Genomic DNA, 25,726 nt, shown 5'->3' on the forward strand with positions numbered 1-25,726 from the left:
GTATCAATCTTGGGTGGTATGCCTTGCATATCCTTTTCTCTATACTGTACAGATAGATGTCTGTGGCCATGACTCTCACATGACAGAGTATAGCATCAATCTTAATTTTGTAGAGATAGTTTATAACATCTAACTCCAGCTATAATGATACATTCTCCTCAAGCTACAATCTTCAAATAGAGCTTTCAGGCCCACCTCAGCACCAAGAAGAGACTCATAGTCTAATGGGATGGATTTGTGTTTTGACCTGTATCAATTTGACTGGGACATGGGCTGTGAAATTAGAGCATGATCCAGATTAGTTACAGTGGTTGTGTTCAAGAGGTTGCCTTAACCAATATGATTCCTCTTGTCACATAGTATAAACCAAGACTATATCCACTGGAATAGAACAGAGGCTTGAGCATAGAACTTTGTCTTAGAACTTGGTGTTAGGGTGGTATTTCTGGCACTGGGATGATCCCACAGCCTGGAAACCCAGATTTGTTGGATAACTGGGGCTTCTGGAATAGCCATGGTTTCAGGGATGGACTTGTAGCACCATTCTATCACTCATTATCCAACCAGGGTCATGTATTGCTGATTGCTGGTCTTGGGTTTTAAATCCACTTTAGCACTGGGCCACCCACTGTGCTATGGGAAGGAACTATGAGCCATTCTCTTAACTACCTTTGGTTGCCTGTAAGCCCAAGATGTGACATAGTTCTAGGACATTAGTGACCACAAATGTGGCAGAGTGGTCTATGGCTGGTCTTTCCTTGGTTATTCTGTGAAGAGCCTGGTAGTGACTGAACAGAAGATGTCTGTGTGAACTTGAGACCAATGAAAAGCCTTGTAGAGACTGATTGACCATTTAAGGTACTCTTCCAGTTTATACTGAAAAATACACCAACTGTGGAGCTGAACAATCTGGGATTAAATTGTCCTCTAAAGGGGAACAATAAGAATACCGCCACAGTACACTTTCATACTAGTAAGACATAGGAGGTGCCATCTGGTGCTAAATGATGAATTGGTTATAAGTTCAAAGGTATTAATCAGGCCCATTTGAACTGTAGAAAAGCAGAAAACCAACGAAGTAGAGTAATGGAGAAAAATTAAAATCCTCATCCCATAATATACTGATTATCCTGCATACCAACAAGAATCAGGACCTTCGAGAACACCATGACATCACCTAATTACATCATCAAAAGTAAGGTGCCAGGACACAACCAGGTACAAAGCAGTAGGGAAAGATTCTCAATGAGATCATTTAAAACGATTGTTTTAAGGAATTGCAGTAAGCTTCTAGGAAGAACTGAGAAATGACTCAGTATTCTGAGAGAAAAACTTTGAAGCTGGAAGCTGTATTAAAATTTTAATCAGAAATCCTTGCACTGAAAACATACTAAGTAAAACTAACAATGTGGTAAGGTCCAATAGCAGAGCTGATAGGATACAACAGGGAACTGCGGTGCTTGGAGACAGAGAGACAATGTACAGACAAGGATGAAAAAGGAAAAAAAAATGAAGAACAATGATTATGGTAAGAGGTAGGTTTGGGGTATTCAAGAAAGACTTAAGAATGAAGTGGGGTAGAGAGATCATTCTAAGAGAAAAATCATAGAAAACTTTGTAAACCTACGTAATGATAGAAATATCCAGGTACAGACAATCAAAGGTCACCAGACTGAACTCACATAAATCTAACCCAAGAGATTAAAATCCAAGCATTATACAGTGAAAGATAAAGAGAGGATTCCAACAGTAACAAGAGTTAAAAAAAAAAAAAGCTCATAAGGATGCCTTGATTCAATTGACAGCTGACTTCTCTCCTACTCCCTCTTCCCAGATTTGTAATTCTTATAAAGTAAACTCAGTTATATATGTTCATTTTGAGACAATGAATAGTTATGATAAAAATATCTTACATCCCTCCCTTTTGAAGTTGGCTGTTTTGCTCTTGATGGCACATTTCTATTTCTAACCTCCGAAGGTTGTCTAAACACCGTCCTTCAACATACCGTACCAAGTTTTTCAGCTGAAAAAATTTTCAAGTCTGGATGCTAATCACATGGTGCAAGATTTAAAGAGAGTAAGTAGACCAAGCCAGGCTTCCTGTTTGGTAATTGTCTTACTTTTCTGTTGCTGGGACAAAACATCTTGACCAAGGTAACTTATAAGAAATGCATTTAATTTGGGGCTCACATGCCAGAGGGTTAGAGTCCATGACCATTGTGGTAGGAGACGAAGCGTGGCAGCAGCAGGCAGGCATGGCACTGGAGCAGTAGCTGAGAGCTTCCATTATGATCCTCAGGTAGAGAGAGGTACAGGTATGATCCAGGCAGATAGAGCTAACTGGGAATGTCATGGGCTTTTGAAACCTCAAAGCTTTCCCCAAGTGACACAGATCTTCCCATCATGCCTCACCTCCTAATGTTTCCCAAACAATTTCACCAGCTGAGGACCAAATATTGAAAACTAGGAGTCTGTGGAGGTCATTCTTATTTAAAACATAGTAGTCCTCATACATTTGTCTGACTTTGTAATTATTTATCAAAATTGGCAAGATGTGAGTCTGCCTGGCATCATTATGTTTAAGTGTGAAAATTAGATTTTTAAACATTTTTGACTCTGCAAATTTCATCTAGCCAAGTTTCCACCAGCTTTGGAAGCTGGCTTTTTGAATTAGAGGATTTGATGGTTCACATTCCAAAGACCTCACATTTTTTTTCCAGTGAGAATCTTTATTTAAAGCAAAAAAAATCCATTCTTCATATTCATTTGGATTTTTGCTATGAGATTAGTATTGAGTAAATATCAAAACAAATTACTGCTTTGTGCATTCTTTTAACAGTGTGATCTTGATGGACCTCTGAATCTTACAGATTTTCAGTGAAGTTGTATAAAACACAAATTTGGGTCTAAATAACACCCTTAGAGCTAAGCCATGCTTCTATTAATTTTTTATGTCTTTTTACATTTTTTAAAAATTTTTCTTTATTAAGAAATTTTCTACTCACTCTACATACCACCCACAGATCCCAGCCCTCCCTCCCAAGCTACCCCATGTCCCCCAAATTGAGGTCTCCCTTGAGGAATCAGCAGAGCCCAGAACACTGAGCCTAGGCAGGTCTAAGCCCCTTCCCATTGGACCAAGGCTGTGCAAGGTGTCACACCACAGGCACCGGGTTCCAGAAACCTGCCCATAGACCAGGGACAGATCCCGATCTCCCTGCGTGGGTGCCCCCCAAACAGTTAGAGCCAAATAACTGTCTTCCATACCCAGAGGGCCTAGTCCAGTCCCGTGGGGGCTTCACAGACACTAGTCTACAATTCATGGGCCTCCAATAGTATGGCCGGTCGTCTGTGCACTTCTTCCCATCATGATCTCTCTCTCTCTCTCTTTTTTATTTTAAAACACAGGAGTTTATTAATATCCAACCAGCTGTCTGTCAGTCAATGAAAATCCATAATGGAGAGCATCTGCAATTGCTATGTATTCCACCTCTATTTCTAACTTGAACTATCAGAACATTTAACAGAACAGATAAGTGACCATAAGGAAGGGTTGTAAAAGATTGTAAAATTTTTGAATAGCAACATCTATTTGAGTAGCAAGGGGAAATGGTATGGAGATCTTTATTTCAGTCCTTACCCCATCTATGAGCTAATGCTATCAAGTAAGTGTTGCTGAATAAAAATCACCTCAATTTCCTAGGCATAATCTCAATAAAAGTTGTCACATTTTATGTTTATTTTTTCTGTTCATGAACCAAACATGAAAGTGTATACATAAGTGACTTGTTTAGCTATTTTGGGTGGATCATTATTTTTTTTATTTTTTAAGAACATGTAGTTTCAAAAGACCTACAAGAGCAACCCGCCCTTTATTAGAACATCTATACTTTATTAGTATGGACAGGCATATATAAGGACTCACAGAAACTGGAAGAATTTCTAGGGATTGTCTTTAGATAACTAGAATATCTTCTAACTTGTTCTGGAAATCAACCATCTAGGTAATATGTATGTTAAGAACATGTTTGATTGCTTAGCTATACCATTATCCCTAGATAATCGCTCATTTAATCTTCAGAGCAACTTTATAAGCCTTGAATTTCTGTATCTGTGACAAATGAGAGACCTGAAATAGAGAGTTTAAATTCCTCTCAAAACTACTGCCCATAAATGAATGAATACCATCATGATCTTGACATTCCCTGCATGCAGAATCCCTCCTCTCTCTCATAGATTGGATTCCCGAAGCTCAGCCTGGTGCCTGGCCATGGATCTCTGCATCTGCTTCCATCAGTCACTGAACAACCATTTCGAATTTGGGATGACATATGTTTATTTTTCTTTATAAGTTCTGTAAAACCTCTATATTACATCTGTCATTATACAAATCAGATTATCTTGAGGTAATCATTGTATCTAGCTCAGAAATAAAACTACTCTATCCAAGTTTTCTGTTTTTGTGAAATTTACTTAGCTATATTTAAGGATAATATAGATATCTAAAATAATTTTTTATAATATTACTCCAATATTTACATGATAGTTTGATGCTATAGCTTTGGTATTACACTAGTAATACTGGAGTTGTATGCCATAATCTCTTGAATTAGTTCTTTCAATGGGAGTGATGGAATGTAAAGATTTTTTTTAAAAGAATTATTTTATTATTATTAAGGGAGATGCAATACATCTATCTTCCTTCAATTCTGAGGCACAGTGTACCCAGTACTCTTCTTACTCAGTGAATTGGGAAGGTGTGCACCTGAAGTAAGGACTTAGTAGTTAAAACTGCATGCTTCAAGATATTATCCTCTGTTATCGAAGCCTATTGGAGCTTGATCTGTTGGATCTGAAATTGCTTAGGACCAGTGATTCCTTTCTTCTTTCATTTTTCCTCCCTTTACATTTCCAGGCTCTACTATCATTTTGTTTCAAAGGTAAGCCATTTGTTCTCCAACTTTACAAGTCCATAAAGATGGACGAAATGTTCCTCAGAATGGCATGCACCTGAAGTCTAAGCCACACCTGATTTAGATGACTGTTGGGAAAATTTAGGACCTGAAAATGGACTTTGTCTTAGTTTAGGGTTTGTACTGCTGTAGTAAAATACCATGACCAATGACAACTTGGGAATAAAGGGTTAGTTCATCATCTGGAGAAGTCTGAGCAAGGACTCAAGGCAGGAACTGACAGAGGCCAAGCAGGGCTGCTCCTTATGGCTTGCTTCTCATGACTTGTTCGGCATGGTTTCTTTTAACACTCAGGACCACGAACCCAGTGGTGACACTGCCCACAATGAGCTAGATCTGCCCAAATCAATTATCAATCATGAAAATGTATCACACACTTGGCACAGGTTCCCTCTTTCAAAATGCCTCTAACTTGTGTAAAAACGTTGGCATAAAACTAGCCAGAACAGAAACAAAACAACAAAACCATTTTTTACTTTGAATTGACTTTATTATGGACTGAGACTATAGATGATGTGGGAATACAGTGAATGATTTTCGCATATGTGATGGGTATGAATCTTTGGGAACCAGAAGGTAACTGAATAATCCCTCCCAAGAAATGGCCATAACCTTACCCCTAAACTTAAGGTTTCTACAAAAGAAACTTCAAGTGATTAGCTTAAGGGTTTTTCGAAGGTTAGAGTATTGTGGGTTATGTTAATGGGCCTGATGATATCACAGTGGTCCACAGACGGAGACTCTGGTAGAATCTGGCTGAAAAGAGATGGAGCTATGGTGACAGACACCAAAGTACAGTTTTAAAGGTAGAGTAAGGAGGCATGGTCATAAATATAGTAAGAGTAAATAAGGAATATGGAAAAAGGTGACCCCATTTGAACTTCAGGAAAGAGCCCATGCTTGTTGACACCTAATTTAGTTCTGTAAAATTGATTGCAGGATCCTGACCTCCAGAACTGCAAGATTATAAATATGTTGTTTAAACCAATAAAAACAAGATAATTTGCACAACACCTAGAAAATAATTCAGTTTTTTGTCATGAATGACTTTATAATGATTAATTTTTAATAGAAGACTGGTGGTCCCTTCTTGAATAATTAAAACAAATAAAAAATATACTGTGTAATAGAGTTGAGAATCAGAGCTCAAGGGCCAGGATTATCTACCATACACATTTTTGGTTACAAGTGGACAAGGTTATTTTAAAAATAGTCCAAAACAAACAAACAAAAACCACTATGTCAAGAATCCTTATGTTAGTTTTTCTGGGTGTTTGATCTTTGATGCCCTCACCATCATCTTTCCAGAAGATTTCAAGTTGGTTTTACAGAGACCCTCTAGAACAGTGGTTATCAAACTGTGAGTCACAATCCCTTTGGGGTCAAACAACCCTTTGGCAGGGGTTGCCTAAGACTTTCAGTAAACACAGATACTTACATTACAATTCACAACAGTAGCAAAATTACAGTTATGAAGTAGCAATGGAATAATTTTATGGTTGGGGTTGGGTCACCTCAACACAAGGAACTGGATTACAGGGTCACAGCATAGGAAGGTTGGGAACCACTGCTCTAGAAGGTTAAATGTAGTTCAAAGGCTCCAGTTCCTAATTTCCCCACTGAGATAAAAGATACACCAATTAATGGCTTTTATGAAAACTTGGATTTACTGCAAATAAAATTAAATCATTCCTCTGAAGTGTTCACTACTAATTTCTATTTAGCATAATTTGATTTGAGTTTCTTATGGAAAACAGCTGAATAGAAACAGAGTTTATTATTCTGAGGTTCAAAAGTTTCTTTATCTTAGTCACACTATAAAAGCAACATAGACTTTGTAAATTTTGTCCTGAGTATATTCCCTGTTGTATAGCACTCTGCTCGGGAAAGCCTACTAACAAACATGAGGCTTAGAAGGATTTCAGGGCTTAGTTCACCGAGGAGACATTTCTGAAAACTGAAATTGTCAAGACTGAAACTTCTATAGGAATTCTCATATTATATATCTCTATGTGCATACTTGCATGCATGTTTTCTTTTCATTTAAACATTTTGGATGGAAACCCAATATATAATTACCAACTCACATGTTTTAATCACAAGCTTAATCTTTCCTCAGTAATGACATATTGATAGTAACAAATCACAGGACAAGGACCTCAGAGCCTATGTGACAGCAAAGCGCTCATGGGGTCCAGGATGTAGCCAGAAAGCATCATTAGGATGCAACAGAGCTTTCCAAAAACCTACATATAGAAGTCATGTTGGTGAGTGTGTGAGTGTAGCTCTGTCTACTTACACATGAGGGAAACAAGGACAATAACAACCATATATGTCAATGTGGATGGGGGAAAACCATGACACCTCAATCCTACGCAAAGAACTATAGGCAGGAAAACCAAGAGTGGGAGAAGTAGTCTTCTCTTGGGAAGAGTGTATCAACTGGGTAACCAATCCCAAGCGGTCATCCCTAAAACATATATCCAAGTAACTTTATCCCGACTGAGCAGGCTGTATTTAGGAATGTATATGTGCACATAAACATACACAAATACATATATACATGTGATAACAGTTAATGAAAAAAGAGGGCATGCAATTTAAAGAGAGGAAGGAGGTATGTTGAGGAGACATTGGAGGAGGAAAGGGAAGGGGGAAATGACACAATTATATTGTAATCTTGTTTTTGGTTTTGTTTTGTTTTGTTTTTTTAGGTTTTTTGAGACAGGATTTCTCTGTATAGCTTTGTGCCTTTTCCTGGAACTCACTTGGTAGTCCAGGCCGGCCTCGAACTCACAGAGATCCACCTGGCTCTGCCTCCCGAGTGCTGGGATAAATGGCGTGTGCCACCACTGCCCTGCTTGTAATCTTAAAACAAAACTAAAAAATGGGGAAATCCTATTCACTAAGCTATTCATTATTGTATTTAATGTTTTATTACATAATAAACCAAGTTTTGTTTTCATTGTTTAGTAATATAATATGGTCAGTGTATATGACCAGTTAGTAGTTGTGCAATTGAATGGATCAGAACACAAGCAATGACCCACAGTCTTGGCTGATCACCACACTATTGGTTTAGTTTTCCCGAGAACAAATTCCAGTAATGAGAGGCAATATTTGATTTAATTTTGCATCTCATTTCTTTGCTTTCTCTTCTTTATTGCTTGCTTCATGCTAGTATCTCTGGGTTCTTTTTTTTTTTTAATCGATATACTACTGTATTAATCTGTAACTTTAAAATGATACTTGGTGATCCCAGCTAATCAGGATACTGAAGCAGAAGTCTCCCAAGGAAACTGAAGAACAGTCTGGGAATTTCATCCTTTAATAAATAAGCTGGAGACATATACCTTATAGCACAATAGCAGAGAACTTGTCTACCATGAGCAGCACCCTAGTTTTCAACTACAGTACCACAAAAATACAGAAAACCTTTATGGAGAGTTGACTATGTGTCATGTGTAAATCTTGCAGTTCTTGACTGTTACTTGGATTCAGAGTCATGGTAACAATAAAGAAGAAAACAATTTCAGCACTTTATGTCATCAGAAAAGATATATACTTTAATATATACAATATTTTAAAAATGGAAACCACTCATAAGAGTAATAACTACCAAGGGTATTCATGACAGGAATAACCACTGAGGTCATTGGTCAGTCAGAAAAGCTGATGAAAATATGTTTATTCACTCAATCTCTTAAATTTGTCCTTTCCTCACTTCATTCAGCAAATGTATACTGGGGGCTTACTCCAGGTCAGAAGTAGTACAAGTAGCTATAGGTACAAAGCAAAAACTTCAGTTTAATGTACCAAAATCTGTCTGGTCCTTTGGAAGATTCCATATTACCATATTCCTGTCCTGGAGTACATTCTTTTTTCGTTTTTCTTTCTTTCCTTTTTTTTTGAGTGAAACCTGGAAGATCAGAGAGACAGAACAAGCCACAGCCAATTTCACCTTGACATCTTCTCAGCTGATCCTGATTCCTCAGACTGGAAGCCTCTGAGTTCCCATCCAAATGGATCTCAGCTAAACTACTGCTAAAAGCCCCAAAGCCCAAGGGGATCCAGGTCCTGGTTTTCACACACTATACACTTCTCTGCTTCCTGCCATCACCTCCTGGGATCAAAGGTGTGTGCCACCATGCCTGGCTCAGTTTTCAGTGTAGCCCTGAAATCACAGAGATCAAGATGGATCTCTGTCTCTTGAATGCCTGGACTAAAGGCGTATGCCACAACTGCCCAAACTCCATGCTCAATACAGTGGATATTCTGTTTGCTAACCCCCAGACAAGCCCACAGGAGTACACAATATATCAACCATGCCTCCCCCTATTTTGTTCAAAATTATAAAAATAAGTTATAATATAAGAAAAAGCACACACAAGTATATAGAGTTTATACAACCATGAACCACATCAACAATGTCCAGTCCATTTGCACTTGAAAAATTCAGAGATGGAAAATGGAATATTTTTTCTGCAATACATTCCTAAGGGTTCTCTGTTCTGACACCAATGTGTCTAATGTCGATGAGACATCTGTCAACACAGAACTCTGTGTGCTAAGTCCTTGTAGACTGTGACCAGCAACCTTCACAGGTCCCAGAGGATTGAACAGCTCTAGGCATGTCATGTGGCCATAACTAAATCCTGCACATGCATTTTTATAGCCATTACAAGTTGGCTTCTCATTTAATTGAGATGCCTTGAATAGAAACAGTGCAGGTGGCTTCATTAGGTATGTAACACAATGTTGTCAGCAACCATGCTCTGAAATTCTAGAACTGCAGGCCTGACAGTATAAATACCAAGCAGGAATTGAGTTAGATGCTCCACACCACCTAGGAATCATTATCAAAGTATGTGTTCTTTCTTCAGATTCAAAATAATTGTTGATTTATAGGATGGTTAGAAAAGAAATGATATAAGAACATTTAAATGTATTTCCCTTGTGATATTAATGTATGCCTAATGTAATGAGAACATTTGCCATTAGCAAATGCATCACAAATAGTTTCAAATTTTAATATTATTTTCTTCCAGATATTCTATTATTTTGTTTTGCTGGTTCCTTGAAACAAAAGGTTATCCACTTTTCCATTGTGGTATAATGGAAATTACTCATGTTTCCGATTATCCCGTTCCTCTTAGAAAAATCCTTCTTTGCATCCTTGAGCTGTGACACTGTGAGTTAGTTATTTTCTGGCACTCTGCCAGCCTTGTGTACCAGTGTCTTGCCCCTGCCCCCTGACACACATTCTCAAGATTCTTTCTCAGAAGTAGGAAATAATGAGTCAAGAGGTAAACATTGCAGCTGAATGTTAGAAAGTATAAACTCAAACAACTCTCCTTTAGTATTTAAAGGTGTCATCCCAGTGTTATCCAGCATTTATTTCTGGTCATCATCAGTCTTACAAAAGGGCTTTCTCTTCAGCTGATCTGAATTTTAGTCTCTATGAGATTTTCTATTTTGTATTGAAGTTATGGTATTGTGTGTGTATTGTGTATAAATACTTGATCTCATCTGTTCTTAAAGTCAATAATTTTCATCTTAGGGCTTGACCTCATCAGTGCTGTCTAATATTCTGGTCACATTTTTGATGTTTCCCTGTCCCTTTTTCTTGAAATACTTTTAGTGGTATCTGTGATTTCCTGGGAGCTCGAGTCTTTCTTAATTTCGTTCATATTTTCTGTCTTAATTTAAATTTCATTATAAAGTGTTCAGTTCCCTTTGTTAACTACTACATCTCTATCTACTTACCTACTCTTGCAATGCTTTGTATTAGGCTTTTCATTTGGGAGAACAGCTGGGAGATCCTCGTACTTTACTGTATCTTCTTAAAAACTGGGTGACACTCCCTGTCTGAAGATTACCTTAGATACGGTATGTGGCCAGAAGCATGTCTGGCAGATATATTTTGTAATCATTACAGCCTAGCTTCTTATTAAAAATATGATTACATTTCTACTCTTTGTGTTTCTGGAGGGGTGCATTATGCTATATTTTATGTGTGGACATCAGAGTAAAACTTAGGTGGCATATTTATTCATTTATGTTAATCATGTAGGTTTTGGAGATGGAACTCCAGTCCTCCAGTTTGGTGGCACATGTCTTTACCAGCTGAGCTACCTCTCCCATCTCTCCTGTTTTCTTCTGTGTTACAGGGTTTTGTTGTTGTTGTTGATGTTGTTTTTGTTGTTGTTGTTTTTTAGGTTAGTCTTCACAATCAGTTCAGTTTGTTTTGGAAAGGACTGGAAGAAAAACCTATATGACAATCTGGCCACATTGAGCTGACTAGGATGTACATTTTTAATAGCTTAATTAAGTGAGTAACTAACTTAAAATCTGGCTTCTCATAGAAAATCTATCCCAAAAGACAATGACAGGCAGGAAATAGGAACTGCAACATGAACTCACAGGGAGATGAATCACACGGGGAAGTGTCTGACTTATTCCTACAACTAGAATTTCTGGCCAAATTCATTTGCTTCAGTTGTCTGTTTTCTAGGTTTTTTTAACTCCCCCTTTCAAAGACATAATTAACATAAATGATTATGTAGATCTAATATAAATAATCATTATTTTTTACTTTTATTTCCTTCCCTTTTATTTCCTTCCTAGTTTACTCATTGAAGGATTGTATTTTACTGCTACTGGAAAACCTAGACTAAACTACCAATCACTTAAAATTACCCAATGACTATCTAATTAAAATGGCTCAGATAGTAGTAAATATTCTAATTTTTATTTTAAAAAAAGTTCATTCTTTGCCCCACTTTCCTCAGCAAAATAATCTCACTTTTTGCTCAAGTGGGGCTAGTAGAAAGCAAGAAAAATATGGTTAACTTCTCTGAAATTAGCAACTATCTTAAGCCATTCTTTCAATGGGAAGGTTAATAGGTTTGAGGAAGAACCTCCTTTTGAGTTCTCTGACCTCCTTTGCCTTTAGATGGGCATTGACTTATATAACAGATTTCTCCTAGATACACCTCCTGTAATACATCTCAGCACACTTAAATCTCTCTCTGAGCAAGACCATTCATCTTAGTGGGATAATTGCTACAAGGTTGTACTGCATTTTTAACTGGAAGGTGAACATACATGTCCAGGTATCCAGATGACTCCTTAGGAATCTTTGCCACTTTGATTGATTTAAAAAACAGCACCCTCTTGATAGCACCCACTCAGAGGATAGATTCCCAGCCCTGCCCCTTCAAAAGAAAAAAAAATATCCCTCTCAAAATGCAGTCATCATCATGCTGTCTTTCAAAACTGTCCAGAATCAACTCTGGACCTTCATAATGAACCCAAACTAGAAAGAATCACATTGAACAACACAGACTAATAGGATTGAGGAAAAACTGAATTACTTTTATGAGGCTCTCTTCAATAAAGAAAATTATTCAGACTTGAATTCTGTGACTTAGAATTTCATTAAAAACAATGGATTAAATGAAGGTGTTTTTGCTGATAATATTTCGAGGAATCTCAGTGAAAGCTAAGTTTGGACTACTTTTTAAGTCTTGGGACCCTTGTCTTCCTACTGGGTTGCCTCCTCTAGCATTAATATGAGGATTTGTGCCTAGTCTTAATAAATCTTGTTATGCCTTGTTTGGTTGATATCCCTGTGAGGCCTGTTCTTTTCTGAAGGGAAATGGAAGAGCAGTGGATCTGGGAGAGAGGGGAGGTGGAGAGGAACAGGAAGAAATAGAGGGAGAGAAGAGTGTGGTAGGGATGTATTGGATGAGAGAGTAATAAAGAAAAAAGAAATTTAGGTAGCACTGTTTTGAGAAAAAATAAGGATTAAGTTTAATGATAAAAAATATTACAAACAATTCAGGAGATGTTAAAATATCTACTGACCAATTTTGTCATTAATATGTTTTGATTGCTAGATCAAATTCATAGGAAACTATGCTTTTGGGGTTTGTATGAATTGCAGAAACCACCAACTTAAACACCTCAAAAGTATACCAAAAACATTGCCTTTTCTACCTAATGAAATTGATTTTGAAAAGAAGTAAAACATATCTGTCAATCTGGGCAGTGATGGCGCATGCCTTTAATCCCACCAGTTAGGAGGCAGAGGAAGGTGAATCTTTAGATTTCTGGGAGTTTGAGGCTAGTCTGGTTTACAGAGCTAGTTCCTGTAGCATGAATCTTAAAAGGTCTTAATAAAATCAAACCCAGAGCCAGGTATTGGGTTAAAGCTAGAAGATCATGGAAACAGAACAAGCCACAACCACCTCACCTTGCCAGTTCTTTAGCTGATCCTGTTTCCTCAGACTGGAAGCTTTTGAGTCCTCATCCAAATGAATCTCACCAAACTGTTGCTCAAAAGCCTAAAAGCTTAACTGGGCCAAAAGCTTCTAGTTTCTGGTCTTCACATCTTATATACCTTTCTGCTTTCTGCCATCACTGCCTAGGATTAAAGGTGTGAGTCACCATGCCTGGCTGTTTCCAGTGTGGCTTTGAATTCACAGAAATCCCTACAGATCTCTGCTTTAGGAATGCTAGGATTAAGGGTGTGTGTGTGCCACCATTTTCTGGCCTCTGTATCTAGTGGCTGTTCTGTTCTCTGACCCCCAGATAAGTTTATTAGGGTGCACAATATTTTGGGGAACACAATATCACCACAAGTTCCAGGGCAGCTAGGGCTGTTACACAGAAAAACTCTGTTTTCAAAAACAAAAACAAAAATCTGTCAAACAAGGAAGAATCTGGAATGTATATGTGATCCAAAATAAATAAATTCTGGAAATTACTTACATAGACCCATCAATGACCACCAATGTCAATTTTAAGAATTAATTACAAGTTCATATATTAGATCCTTCTAAGTAATTAATGGATCTTAATAAACTCTAGTAAGAAGTGAATGAGGTAGGTAGTATAATTTCTATTGTATAGATAAAGAAACATGGTTTAGAGAGTCTGAAGGACTCAAAAAAAAAATCTCAATCAGTAAGCAACAGAACTTAAATTAAACATCAGTCCAGCTAGTGTTGGAGTTATGCTCTGAATCTTTTCTTTGTTTTTGTTTTTGTTTTTGACAGGGTTTCTCTGTGTAGTTTTGGTGCCTGTCCTGGATCTCGTTCTGTAGACTAGGCTGGCCTCGAACTCAGAGAGATCATCCTGACTCTGCCTCTGGAGTGCTGAGATTAAAGGCATGGGCCACTGCTACCTGGTGTTATGCTCTGAATCTTTAGGCTGCTGGAAATGATCCTTTGAGAAAGTGGAAGACAGCACATTGTTTAATTTGGTCATCAGATTGAGATCTAACTCAAGATTCCTAAAGTTCCATAAGTTATCATGTTCCTAATCCTGAGGTTTTAGAAGATTATTTCAAGGTATTAGGCATGTTTTCAATATGATTCAGAAACAACAATAATCTTTGAAAAAAAATACAGTAAGAGTAAGAGAAAGACATTCCTAAACATGCATCCATTACATTTGCCAATCAATAATAAGCAAGACTTAGGTGAGTAGGATATTTGAAGAGAAAGTAATTGAGACAGATATTTGAATGTCAAAATGTTGCTGGGGGCCTCTCTAGAATTTAGCTTCTTCCTGTTCTCATGTGGTCTTCATTTATCATGGTCTGTTATTCTTTGTTCTCCCTTTCTGTTCTTGTGGATCAGGCCTCCTGGATAAAGTGAGACAATTGAATAGATTGAACTGTTTTGGAGACACCCAGGCAGTGGGACTGGGACCTGTCCTGAGTGCATGAGCTGGATGTTTGGAACCTTGGGCTTACACAGGGACACTTTGCTCAGCCTGGAAGGAGGGGTCTGGACTTGCCTGTACTGAATCCACCAGGTTGAGCTGAATCCCCAGGGGAGTCTTGGCCCTAGAGGAGATGGGAATGGGGGGAGGGACTGGGGGAAAGTTGTGGGTGGGGGCAGGAGGGCGGAAGACAGGGGAACCCATGGCTGATATGTAAAATTAACACGCAAATATCCGTATAAAAATAAAATTTGAAATAAAAAAATGTTGCTGGGTTTGAGACGAGAGATATGTGAAGAGGATTATGATGTGGACACATTAATGGATTGGGAAAGGGAGTAGCAGTTTAAAGAGAATGGCAGTCCTTTGTAGTCTGTGCTGATGGAGCTGCACTGGAGTACTGCACTGAGTTGTACCCATGCTGACCTATTCACGAGAAAGAACAGGTTGAATGGAAAGGGAATGAGAACTGGTAAATAAGAATGATCTGACTACAATCTTGGAAGAGTCGAGGAAGGGAAAATGATTGCATTTTTTTCTTTATAATGCTCAAAAGTAGAAGTCTATTTATGAAAATGCATCATCATATTTGTTTGTTTTTATGTTTGTTTGTATTTTGATTTATATAAGAATAAGGGCAGTTGGATATAGATCAAAAGCTTCAGGGAAATATAAGAAAGTAACTACTGGCAGTTGACAAAACAAAAAAAAAAACCTCACTGAAGATTAGACACTAAGTATTCATCTAGGAAAGATTCAGTTAATCACCAAATTGATCTATTTTGTTGGCTTTTTTCTTTATTTTTAATAGTACTTGTTTTCCTGGTATTTTTGGCTGATATTCTCACCTTGGCTAATTATTCTGAAATTGTGAGGATGTAACACAGTTGGTAAAAATATGTTCACTATAATTTTCATCCCCTTTCCATTGTGAAGATTTATGTTAGATGGCACAGTTGTTCTTCACTCTGTATAGTTTACTCAAAGACTTGTCAATTAATAAGAGTGTCTTCTCTTCATGTAGATTTCAAAGTATTGGGTGATTTGTGCTGTGATGAAATAATGTGCATCTTGGCATAAAAATGAATGGATGCCTCCTGGCACTGTGTACACACAGTCCTCAGAGTTCATGATAATTGGCATGCTTGTTTAATTGCTGTGCAATTTATATCTGCTAGATTGTGGCAGCTAAAGGGCAGCTTGCAAGCCATGTGTGTTACTTACATAGGTAAACAATGAAATCATTTTGATTTTGTAAGATTTCCATATGTTTTTCTCCATTTCCAAAGGGGAAACCTTCTGAATGCAAGTCAACGTATTAATTGTTGAAGGTACATTGTTTTTTCAGTTTCTTTGACAGGATAAGTCTACTTCAGGACTGTCTGGGTCATCTGAAACAATATATCTGCTTTTGAGATTTATTGTAGGTTCATACAGTTTACAAATAACTATTTAATATGGTATTATAGCTGCCAATCATATCAGGAAGACATTTTGTGTATATATCTATTGAGTAATTATTGCAATTTAAAGGACTGTTTTAACAATACTTTAATAATCTTAAATAAATGTATGTTAAGAATGTTAAAGGATATCACATTTCTGAGAATTGCTAATATTAACTATTACAATACAGCAATTATGTCCCCTAAGCAAATTTTATTATATCATGTTTTGTTTGTTTGATTTTGTATTTTGATGAGCCCAGCTTCCTGGGAGTCTTACTGGTTCACAGTGTGTCAGAAGCTGAGATACTATCATTATAAGCAAATGCACATTGAAGGCTGGATGTGATCAAGGTGACAAATCTACCTTTGTTCCATTAGCTGGTAAAAAGATTTCTTTTTGTATATCATTGGAGTTGTAGACTTATTTATTTTTAGAATATGTACGTTTATCTTTTTTTGTCTGAAGTAAAATATAAAGCAGAATGTATATGTCTATTTAATCCCATTTTTCTTAAAACTTATTTTGTTTTTGGCTATGATTTAAATCAAACTTCTCCATAGAGAGTCATTAAATAGACACATCTGACTATTATCTGAAGATGTGCAAAAGAGCCGTAGAGCATATTATCCACTCTAAGGACTCGAAGAGTGAATTAGATTCAACAAATATGACTAAACAAATGAAGCGTGGTGATATGAATGATAGCTAGGCTGAATGAAAGACAAGTTTAGAGAGAAATACTGGGAAATGAAGCAGCTGTTTTATAAAGATGAAAGGTATTTGGAAAAAATGTTTTTATTTTGCTAATTTTTGAGATAATTGAAATATGTTAGGTAATCACTGAAAGTGGGCACCCAATATAATTCCTTGACATTAAGTAGAATGCCATCAACGTATTCAAGGAGTAAAATAAGGATGAGAGCTAGAAGGAAAGGTCTTGGCAGAGACCTGGGTTAAGAAATGCCTAAGAAATGCATACATTGGCCAGGCGGTGGTGGCACACACCTTTAATCCCAGCACTCTGGAGGCAGAGGCAGGCAGATCTCTGTGAGTTCGAGGCCAGGCTGGTCTACAGAGCAAGTTCCAGGAAAGGCGCAAAGCTACACAGAGAAATCCTGTCTCGAAAAACCAAATAAATAAATAAATAAATAAATAAATAAATAAATAAATAAATAAAATAAGTAAGTAAGTAAGTAAGTAAGTAAGTAAGTAAATAAATAAATACATACTTTTCCTGCTAAGTCAACTGGTGCCCAGAATCCTTCTTGCTTCAGTTTGAAAATGGCACCACCTAAAGGAGCGAGTACCTCTGTCTGTCCAGTGCTCTGCAACACATCACTGCTCAAGGAGCAGCGCTGAGGAGCTGGTGAGGTGGCATTGTGGTAGAGTACTTGTCCAGCATGCATGAGGATTTATCATTCCTCACCACAAAAACAATACAAATAACAAACAAACAAACAACAACAACAGAACAAAACCACCATTAATTGAAACTTAAAACCATCCAAACTAGAATTCCTGGGATTGTCCCTAGATTTAAGGTAGAATGTAAAGCAGTTATACATTGGCGACACAGTCCATCACTGCTTAATGTGAAACTTAAGGTGATAGCTGAAGCTGTGATACAAACTTCAATAAGATACAGCTATGGAGGTGCGATCATTAATTAGTCTTCCTGGTGTCTCTGAGGTGCAGGCCTATTAGTTTAGGAGAGCACCTCTAGTAATTGAGGGTCTTAGAATCTGCTTCAGGTGATAGGGCAAGGGCACAGGAAGGGTGACTTCCCTGCTTTGGCTGTTTTCTCAAACTCACTGTGCATATTTCATGCACCCATGTTAGTAATCCTCTAATCACTGTGACAAAATACCTGAGAAGTAAACTCTAGGATAAAGGATTTGTTTAGTTCACAGCTCTCACATTGGAGTCCATCACCGTAATTGCTGTGTGGTGGACCAGAGCAGCTCATAGCAGCAAAGGAGAGTGCCTACCCTCACTGGTGGCTTCCTACCCTTTCATTCTATCTGATCCCCAGCAAATGAGATGGCTCCATAGCACAGGACTCCTCTGCTTACATACTGTCCTCTAAATGGGCTTCCAGATGCACCCGGAGATAGTTATATGTTATTGTCTCCTTGTTGCTCTCTAATACAACTGTGTTGATCATGAAGATAAACTACCCCCCAGCTTATGCAGAACCAAATTGATTTTTTTTCCTTCTATTACAAAACAGTTCGGTAGCTGATGGAAAATATCATTTGTCAATTTAATATTGATATATGTGCTTCTGGACTAAGATGAGAAATGTGTGTTTCATTCTGGCTGATCAGAAATATTGAAGGCATGAATCTAATCTTTAGAACCTTTTGGAAAAATCTGTTGTGATTTTTAGAATGCAGGTTATTTCTCTGTCCTAGGATATCCCTATGATTTTCTTTATCTAGTCTTTTCTGTGGCACACATTCAGTAAACAATGCTTCTCAGGGAGTTGAAAGGAAACTTAGGCATAAAATTTGGAATGTGATATCTGCACAACCAACAGTCTCTATTTCTTTAAGCAAGTTCCTAACACCCTACGCGTTATAGGAAGTCATGCTAGTGGTTAGAAATTATTTCAAAGTACAAAGAAATGGATAGATTGTTGTTACATTATGTGTTTCTGTCAGGTAAACTGTCCATTCTGGTTTTTGGATAAAATTTACAACATATAGCTACCATTTTCTGCCTACTGTTATGGCTAATTGCAAGAGAAGGTAAGAATTATGAGATAAGATTGTTCTTAAAAATTAGAAAAATTCCTGGTGCCTACACTGATTTTTTTCAATCAATGTAACCATTGTGCTTACACTGATTTTTCAATCTAAAATATAATTTCAAACTCTTTTGTTGCAGCTGGAACGTCATACGTTTATCTACATTAGCTATTATTGCACTGCATACCCAGAATTCTTTGAGTTAAAAATTGGAAAAATAAATTTAGAAATGGAAAATAACATTTTTATTGATGAGTGGAAATTCTAATCAAGCAAAGCTGATAGGTATTTGTGTTTATTTTAATTGGTCAGTATTATATATGCTAAATTTCCTTCAGCAGGTCTTGGGATACAAACCAGTGGTAGACTAGCATATAGTTAAAGAATTAGGTCTAATCCCCAACAGTGAAATGAGAAGAACAAAGCAGAAGGAGGCAGCGTTGGGATGAGAGATAAGAATATTTTCATTAACATATATTATTGTTAAAATTTGGCTCAACAAATTTTATTTTTATAATATCCCGTGGTTTAAGTGAAATTCACATCATTAAAAAACAAAGAAAAGGGAAATGTCAAGCTTAAAAAGCAAAACAACACTTTGCTTTCATTTAAACAATACAACAAAATGAAGAGACTTCATTCTTACCCTATCCTGGAGCAGTGAACATCCACAATATCCGAGAAACACCTGAGTACCTCTAGCTTCCTCTAAAACTTATGATGTCACAGCAGCAGGAGATAGTGTAACAATCCCATCACAGAGATGTGAACAGGCATCCTCACCTGGCAGTTGACTGAACACTTAACTACCTCTGACTGAAAGACACTTGGTGACAAATATTTTCACTTTTGGGTAATTAGTAAAAATTTATAGGGCACCAGTTTCCAATTAGGATATGATGCTCATGTGGTAGTCACTTTTGTTAAGTATATTACTTCTAAAGTGTCACATAATTATCTATTTGCCCCCTCATTGTTAGCAGCTTCTTAAAACATCAACAAAAATGTGAAGAAGGTTTCCTTGACTTCAATGCAAAAGAGTGAAGTGAACTTTCTTTATAAAAAGTTGTTTATATGAAATATGGAATCCTTTGTTTCTGTGTAGTCAAGAGAGAACTCAAGCCTTCACCTGTACTATGTAAGTTCCATTAAAGTTTCTTCCTAGTACCTATGGATGTGAACTCAGCGTATGGTCCCTTGGAAATATTCTTGGGCAGCATCAAGAAACAACTCTTTTTAATGTCATTCATGATTTGGCAGTGGTTTTCTTCATTCAAATGTGCTTTTTATCTTTCATAAATGTTTTTAAATGAGTATACTCATCTGATAGTCATTGGAGTGATTGTGACATGTAGTCTTTTCCTGTACATATGTAGCTCAAACTTCTATTTTGATGTAACATGCATTTTTCAAAGTTAATATATATTAGTGCTTTCCAAGTAGGAAGGAAACCACATTTAGTGCTGATTAGATGACTTACCTGCTCCTTTAATTGGGCATTAAATTATTGAGATACACATATTTTATCCTTCCTTGTGCACATTGAAAACTATGTGTCAGAGTAGTTTTATGGTTTTACTTACTCTGTTACATCCCATGAATTGCAAAATATCAGATTCATGATCATTGGAGATAATGACTACTCTAGCAAACACTAAATTCTCAAAAAAAAAAAAACAACACATTTTCTTAATGTGGCAGTGTTTCTGGTACTATAATGAGCCCTGTGCACATTTCGTCCAGTAATTTCACAGTATGAATTTTGAAACACTATCACCTCAATGTATTGTAATAGTGGCTCTTGAGGTTAAGCACTGTTTACTGTGCTTCAAAGTTCCATTTTGTTCTGTAGTCTATAAGTTTTGTAGCTTTTAAAAGTAGCAAACATTGGTCATGGTTTAATAGTCACTTAGAGTTGGCCTATTATTTATTTCCAAATTGGTTCTCTAACTTATAACCATTTTAGCCTCTTCTGATTGAAAACAATTTTAGAATCACTTATATTTATTGTTTTCATCAAACAATTTATTCCCAAATTGACACACAGACCACAGTTCTTGTACTTTTCTAGCATTTCTGAAATGCTCAGATCTCCAGAAATCAATGGATTAACCTTCTGTCTTCTACTTTATCTCACATTCTCTTCTTCAGTGAGTATATAAAAACAGTAAGTTAAATAGGAAAGAGCACTATGCAATGACTAATAGTGTCCCCAACCCTGGCGAAATCAAGGCAGAAATAAGGCAAGAATTTGGAGAAAGGCTTGTGCAAACACAAGCGTCATTTTCTTTTCCTGGTTTAATGCACATTACGAGAAGAGTACCCAATTGTCTTGCTATCATAGAAAACCAACTCTGCCTGTCTTAGGTGTTATTGAAGAGCAAACCTGGATTCCTGTGATCACAAAGTCAACTACAGAATCACATGTGTAATCTATAATGGGTGTTCAACATTCTTTCACAAGCAGTATTCAGGTTGACTGGAAGGCCATAGATAAAGCTGTTTTCTGAATCCCTTCCTCTTCTCTCTTTTCCGTCTGTTTGAATAAAGAGCTATTGGAGGCTGGCTAGGTGCTTTTTATTTTATTTGCAAGTACACCCTGTCCTGTTTACCTTTGTTAAGTAGCTGTAGTATCCCAGACACTGTCTTGCCTTGTGATGTTGAGGTTGTCTTCATTAGTGTCACATTGTAGGAATGATTACATGTTGATCTTACCATACAAGGAAACAGGAAAGCTTTAGAAGAGTGGCAGTGTCTTCTAGTTGAGTTAGAAGTTCACACGGAAATGATGATATCTAATATTTATTATCACAATAACAAAAATATAACTAACACATGTAGCATGAATCTTAAAGAGTCTTATTAAAAAATCAAACCTGAGGCCAGTTATTGGGGTGAATGCTGGAAGATCAGAGAAGCAGAACAAGCCACAGCTACCTCACCTCACCAGTTCCTCAGCTGATCCTGTTTCCTCAGATTGGAAGCCTCTGAGTCCTTATCCAAATGAATCTCAGTTGAACTGCTTCTCAAAAGCCTGAAAGCTTAACCAGCCAAATGCTTCTAGTTTCTGGACTTCACACCTTATATATCTTTCTGCATTCTGCCAACTCTCCCTGGGATAAAAGGCTCACTTTCTAGGATTAAAGGCGTGTGTCACCATGATTGGCTATATCTTTGTGGCCTTGAACTCACAGAGATCCAGACAAATTTATGCTTCTGGAATGCTAGGATTAAATGCATATGCTACCACTGTCTAACCTCTTTGTTTAATATTGTGGCTGTTCTGTCTCTGACCCCAGATAAGTTTATTAGGGTGCACAATATTTTGGGGAACACAATACCACCAACACATAAGTGAAAAGTTATATTTTCCTGAACTGGGGTGTCTGCAGTGTTATTTAAAATGTTGATAGCATTAAATTATTAAGGGAAGTATGAATATTTAATACTATCTATAAACATAATATACATCCTTTAAATTTCATTGACAAGAATGGTTGGCTTTACAAATATTACTAAAAACCTGATAAACCATCATTTCCTAGATACTGTCTATCTGTCTAGCATATAAGTAGATGCTAGTAAACACAGATGGCGTATGGGAGACAGCTCCTCTGCCTGTAAGAAGAGTAGATATGTAAGACAAATACAGATGACATTGCTAATTTGCCAAACACAGTGACAGCAACAAATGCCTGAGAATTCAGAAAATATAAAAGGCTGACCTAAGGTTAAGAACTAGAATGGTCTTCAGGGAAGGATAAGGGTGGAATTACTTTATTCATATTACCATTCATATTTGGATTGATGCATTTTAATGCACTAAGATGTATCTGATAGCCTCTTCAACTATGAAATGCAGCAAGATAATTGCATTTGCTGTTTTTAGTGGCTGTTGTCTTTATTCACCACCTTTATTCAAAAATGTTCCCCTGGGCTTTATTGTGTAACCATCAACATGTCTGATAATGCCATTTCCCAGCGGGTTCTGAAAGTACTCTATTATATAAAGTTATCAGACTGGACTAAATCCACTGTTATAATGAGCATGGCTGGTTTCAAGCAAAACATATTTTCCCATTGGAATTTGTTCTGAAAAATTTTAAAGGCAATTAAATATCAACTTGATGGGCTACCTCTTCTGAGATCAGGGCTAGCAAACTGTTATCTGGCTTCTTCCCATCACTTAGAGCATCAGTCCAAATGAAGCTCTAAAAGGAACTGAATGTTTTTGCCGCAGTCTCAAGTGCTGGATGTATTGCTAATTTAGAAATGATTCAAGACTCACAGGTGACATTGCCCATTCACATGAATAGTCCCTCTGTGCTGCTCATGGATTCCAATCGCAGGGTAGAGAAAAGCAAATCCTGAGTTTGCCCATAATGTTCCTAAATCATTAGCATTTCACTTAAATTGGTGAATAATGGATAGCAGCCTAGCAGCTAGAAGTTTTGGCAAACTACTGAATGGTAGTTTAAAAGAAGAAAAAAAAAAAACATGAAGAAATAAGCTAAATTTACTAAATCAACTAAAAGGAATCTAGAGGGTTCTTCATGAGCCCTAAAAATAGCCAGTTCAACACCAGGCTTTTAGAAATGTTATTCTTTTGTGTTCTTTCCCATGTCTTTTGCAGCTCTGGGATGTTTCAAAATTAATCAACAAAGAACAAGAAAGACATCTAAGCAACCCCATATCGAGCATGCAAATAGAAAAACATATTATTCATGATGATTGGCTTTAAAACCCCTATGAACCAATGCACTTGCAATGACCTTGTCACATGTACATAGACGTAGTCTCAGATCACAAGAAGTCACTAACGTAAAATTTCTTCTATCAAGAACAATTGATACAAGTGTGTGTAGTTGGAGAGCTTCTCTCCAGGTGCCATCAAGCCCTGTTAGTCCAACAACCCATTTGTAAAATAAACACATAGACATTTATATTATTTAAACTGCTTGGCCATTAGCTCAGGCCTACCATTGTTTATCTCTTACTCTTATATTTAGCCCATTTCTATTAATATATTCTTTGCCATGTGGCTTACCAGTACCTTATCTTTTTCTTGTCATGGCTGTGGCTGGCATTATCTCCCTGCCCCAGTCTTCACTTTCCAGAATTCTCCTCCTCCTTGTCCTGCCTACCATATTCTTCCTGCCTGGCTACTAGCCAATCAGCACCTTATTTATTTTAACCAATCAGATCAACACATTTGACATACAGAACATCCCACAGCACTTCCCCTTTTCTTTCTTTCTTTTTTTTTTTTAAAGCAAGGTTTTAACTTTTATGTCATAAAAATTCAAATGACGAAACAATTATCAAGCAAGAATTACAGTTGAAGATATCCTATCTTATATTTGTGAGTCTAAGGTTTTATATCTAACTTACCTTTTATCATAATTGAGGAAATTATAACTATCTAGTCTTCAACCACATCAAAGACCTCAGAAGGATATAATATTACCTGAGAACTGGGAGAATGATACAAGCAACTTTCGGGAGTCTTGCAGGGTAGACAGAGACAAATTCAGATGCAAAATATATAATATTTGGTGCCAAAACTTTGCAGTTGGGTTTTAAGGAGGTAAGTTTAGTTGATGAGATTGGAGCTCTCATGTTGGAACTAGAGACTCTAAGGGAAGAGAGATTCCAAATGCCTCTCCCCTTGTGGTGAGAGAGCAGTCTATTAGCTAGTAAAAAAGCCTTTCTTGGGGAATTGGATCTTGGCCTTTTCAACCTCTAAAAGTGTGAGAAATCAATAGTTGATGTACCCAATCATCTATGGCTCTTTGATGAGGTAAATGGAGTGAGACATTGCCCTGGTTTACAGGCTCTAAAAATATGGTCATATAGACAGTATTCTGTCAGAAATATGTTTGTGGTGCTAACACATGTTTTATCTTTTAATACAGTTTGTCTCTTCACTGTATATCCTGAATGAAGTAATTCCATGGATATCTTCAATATTTTGAGTCTCCTGAGGCCTGAGAAGTTAATTATGAATACCTGGCACATGTCTGTAAAACAAAGTTCAATCGCTGTCAGGTGGGCAAGATTATGTGTTATGGGAGTTAAGATGTGCTGTGGTAGGATCTCCTGTCCAGGGATAAGGTGGGCAATCATATATTTCCCCACGATCACGAATCTAGTATGGTTCCACAAAAGAGAGACAGGCTTGGGTCATCCTGAAGTGGATGCCAGTTATAAGTCATAATGTGAATCATCTTTGGGGATGAAGTAATCTTACTGAGAAAACCATACAGGATGAACCACTGCAAAACAGGAACAGGGAGAGATCGACCTGTCAGCTAGAAAAGACATCACTGTGTTAGAGATTCGCATCTGGGAGACACCCAGCACCAGGAGTCTGAAAGTTCCTCAGAAACAAAATCTGTAGGACACAAATATTAGGTTTTTAGTCAGGTGAAGTTTGACTGATTTCTTCACGATGACTTTTTTTTTCTCATCCCGTCTGGAGCATTGAAGGTCAACATCCTGAGGGAGGGAAGAGGGTAGGGGAGAACAGGACTAAAACTAAAAAAGAAGTTGACAAAGCCTACTGTGTAGGCGATGCACTGACCCTAGGTTGAGCCTCAGCTGGTAGAAGAGAGAAAATAACAACAGGATCTCTTATTATATTAAATTTGTCTAATCTGTGAAATGTCAGGAAGTGAGCTTAAGAAAATCAAAGAAGAGGAAATACATTGTAAACATTCCTTACAGAGGCCTTTGTGAGAAAAAAAAAAAAAAAACAAAACTTTCTGCCCTCAATCTACTATGAACCATCTAGCCAACCAGACACATGCATTAAATTCCCAC

At 37.1% G+C, this 25,726-nt stretch overlaps 1 protein-coding gene across 4 annotated transcripts in view; it reads left to right on the forward strand.

The window, feature by feature from the left end:
* Positions 1-25,726, forward strand: part of B3galt1 (beta-1,3-galactosyltransferase 1) — a 584,757-nt gene that overhangs the window by 100,807 nt on the left and 458,224 nt on the right. The window contains exon 1 of one of the 4 annotated variants that reach the window (XM_036184474.1): positions 24,933-24,952. The exons of the other annotated variants lie outside the window; for them this stretch is intronic. The gene's annotated coding sequence lies outside the window, so the exon portion shown is untranslated. Of the gene's footprint in view, positions 1-24,932; positions 24,953-25,726 lie in introns of those variants that run through there. 4 annotated transcript variants of the gene reach the window in all.

This window comes from Onychomys torridus, chromosome 4 (genome assembly GCF_903995425.1).
Source record: "Onychomys torridus chromosome 4, mOncTor1.1, whole genome shotgun sequence".
Lineage (NCBI taxonomy): Eukaryota > Metazoa > Chordata > Mammalia > Rodentia > Cricetidae > Onychomys > Onychomys torridus.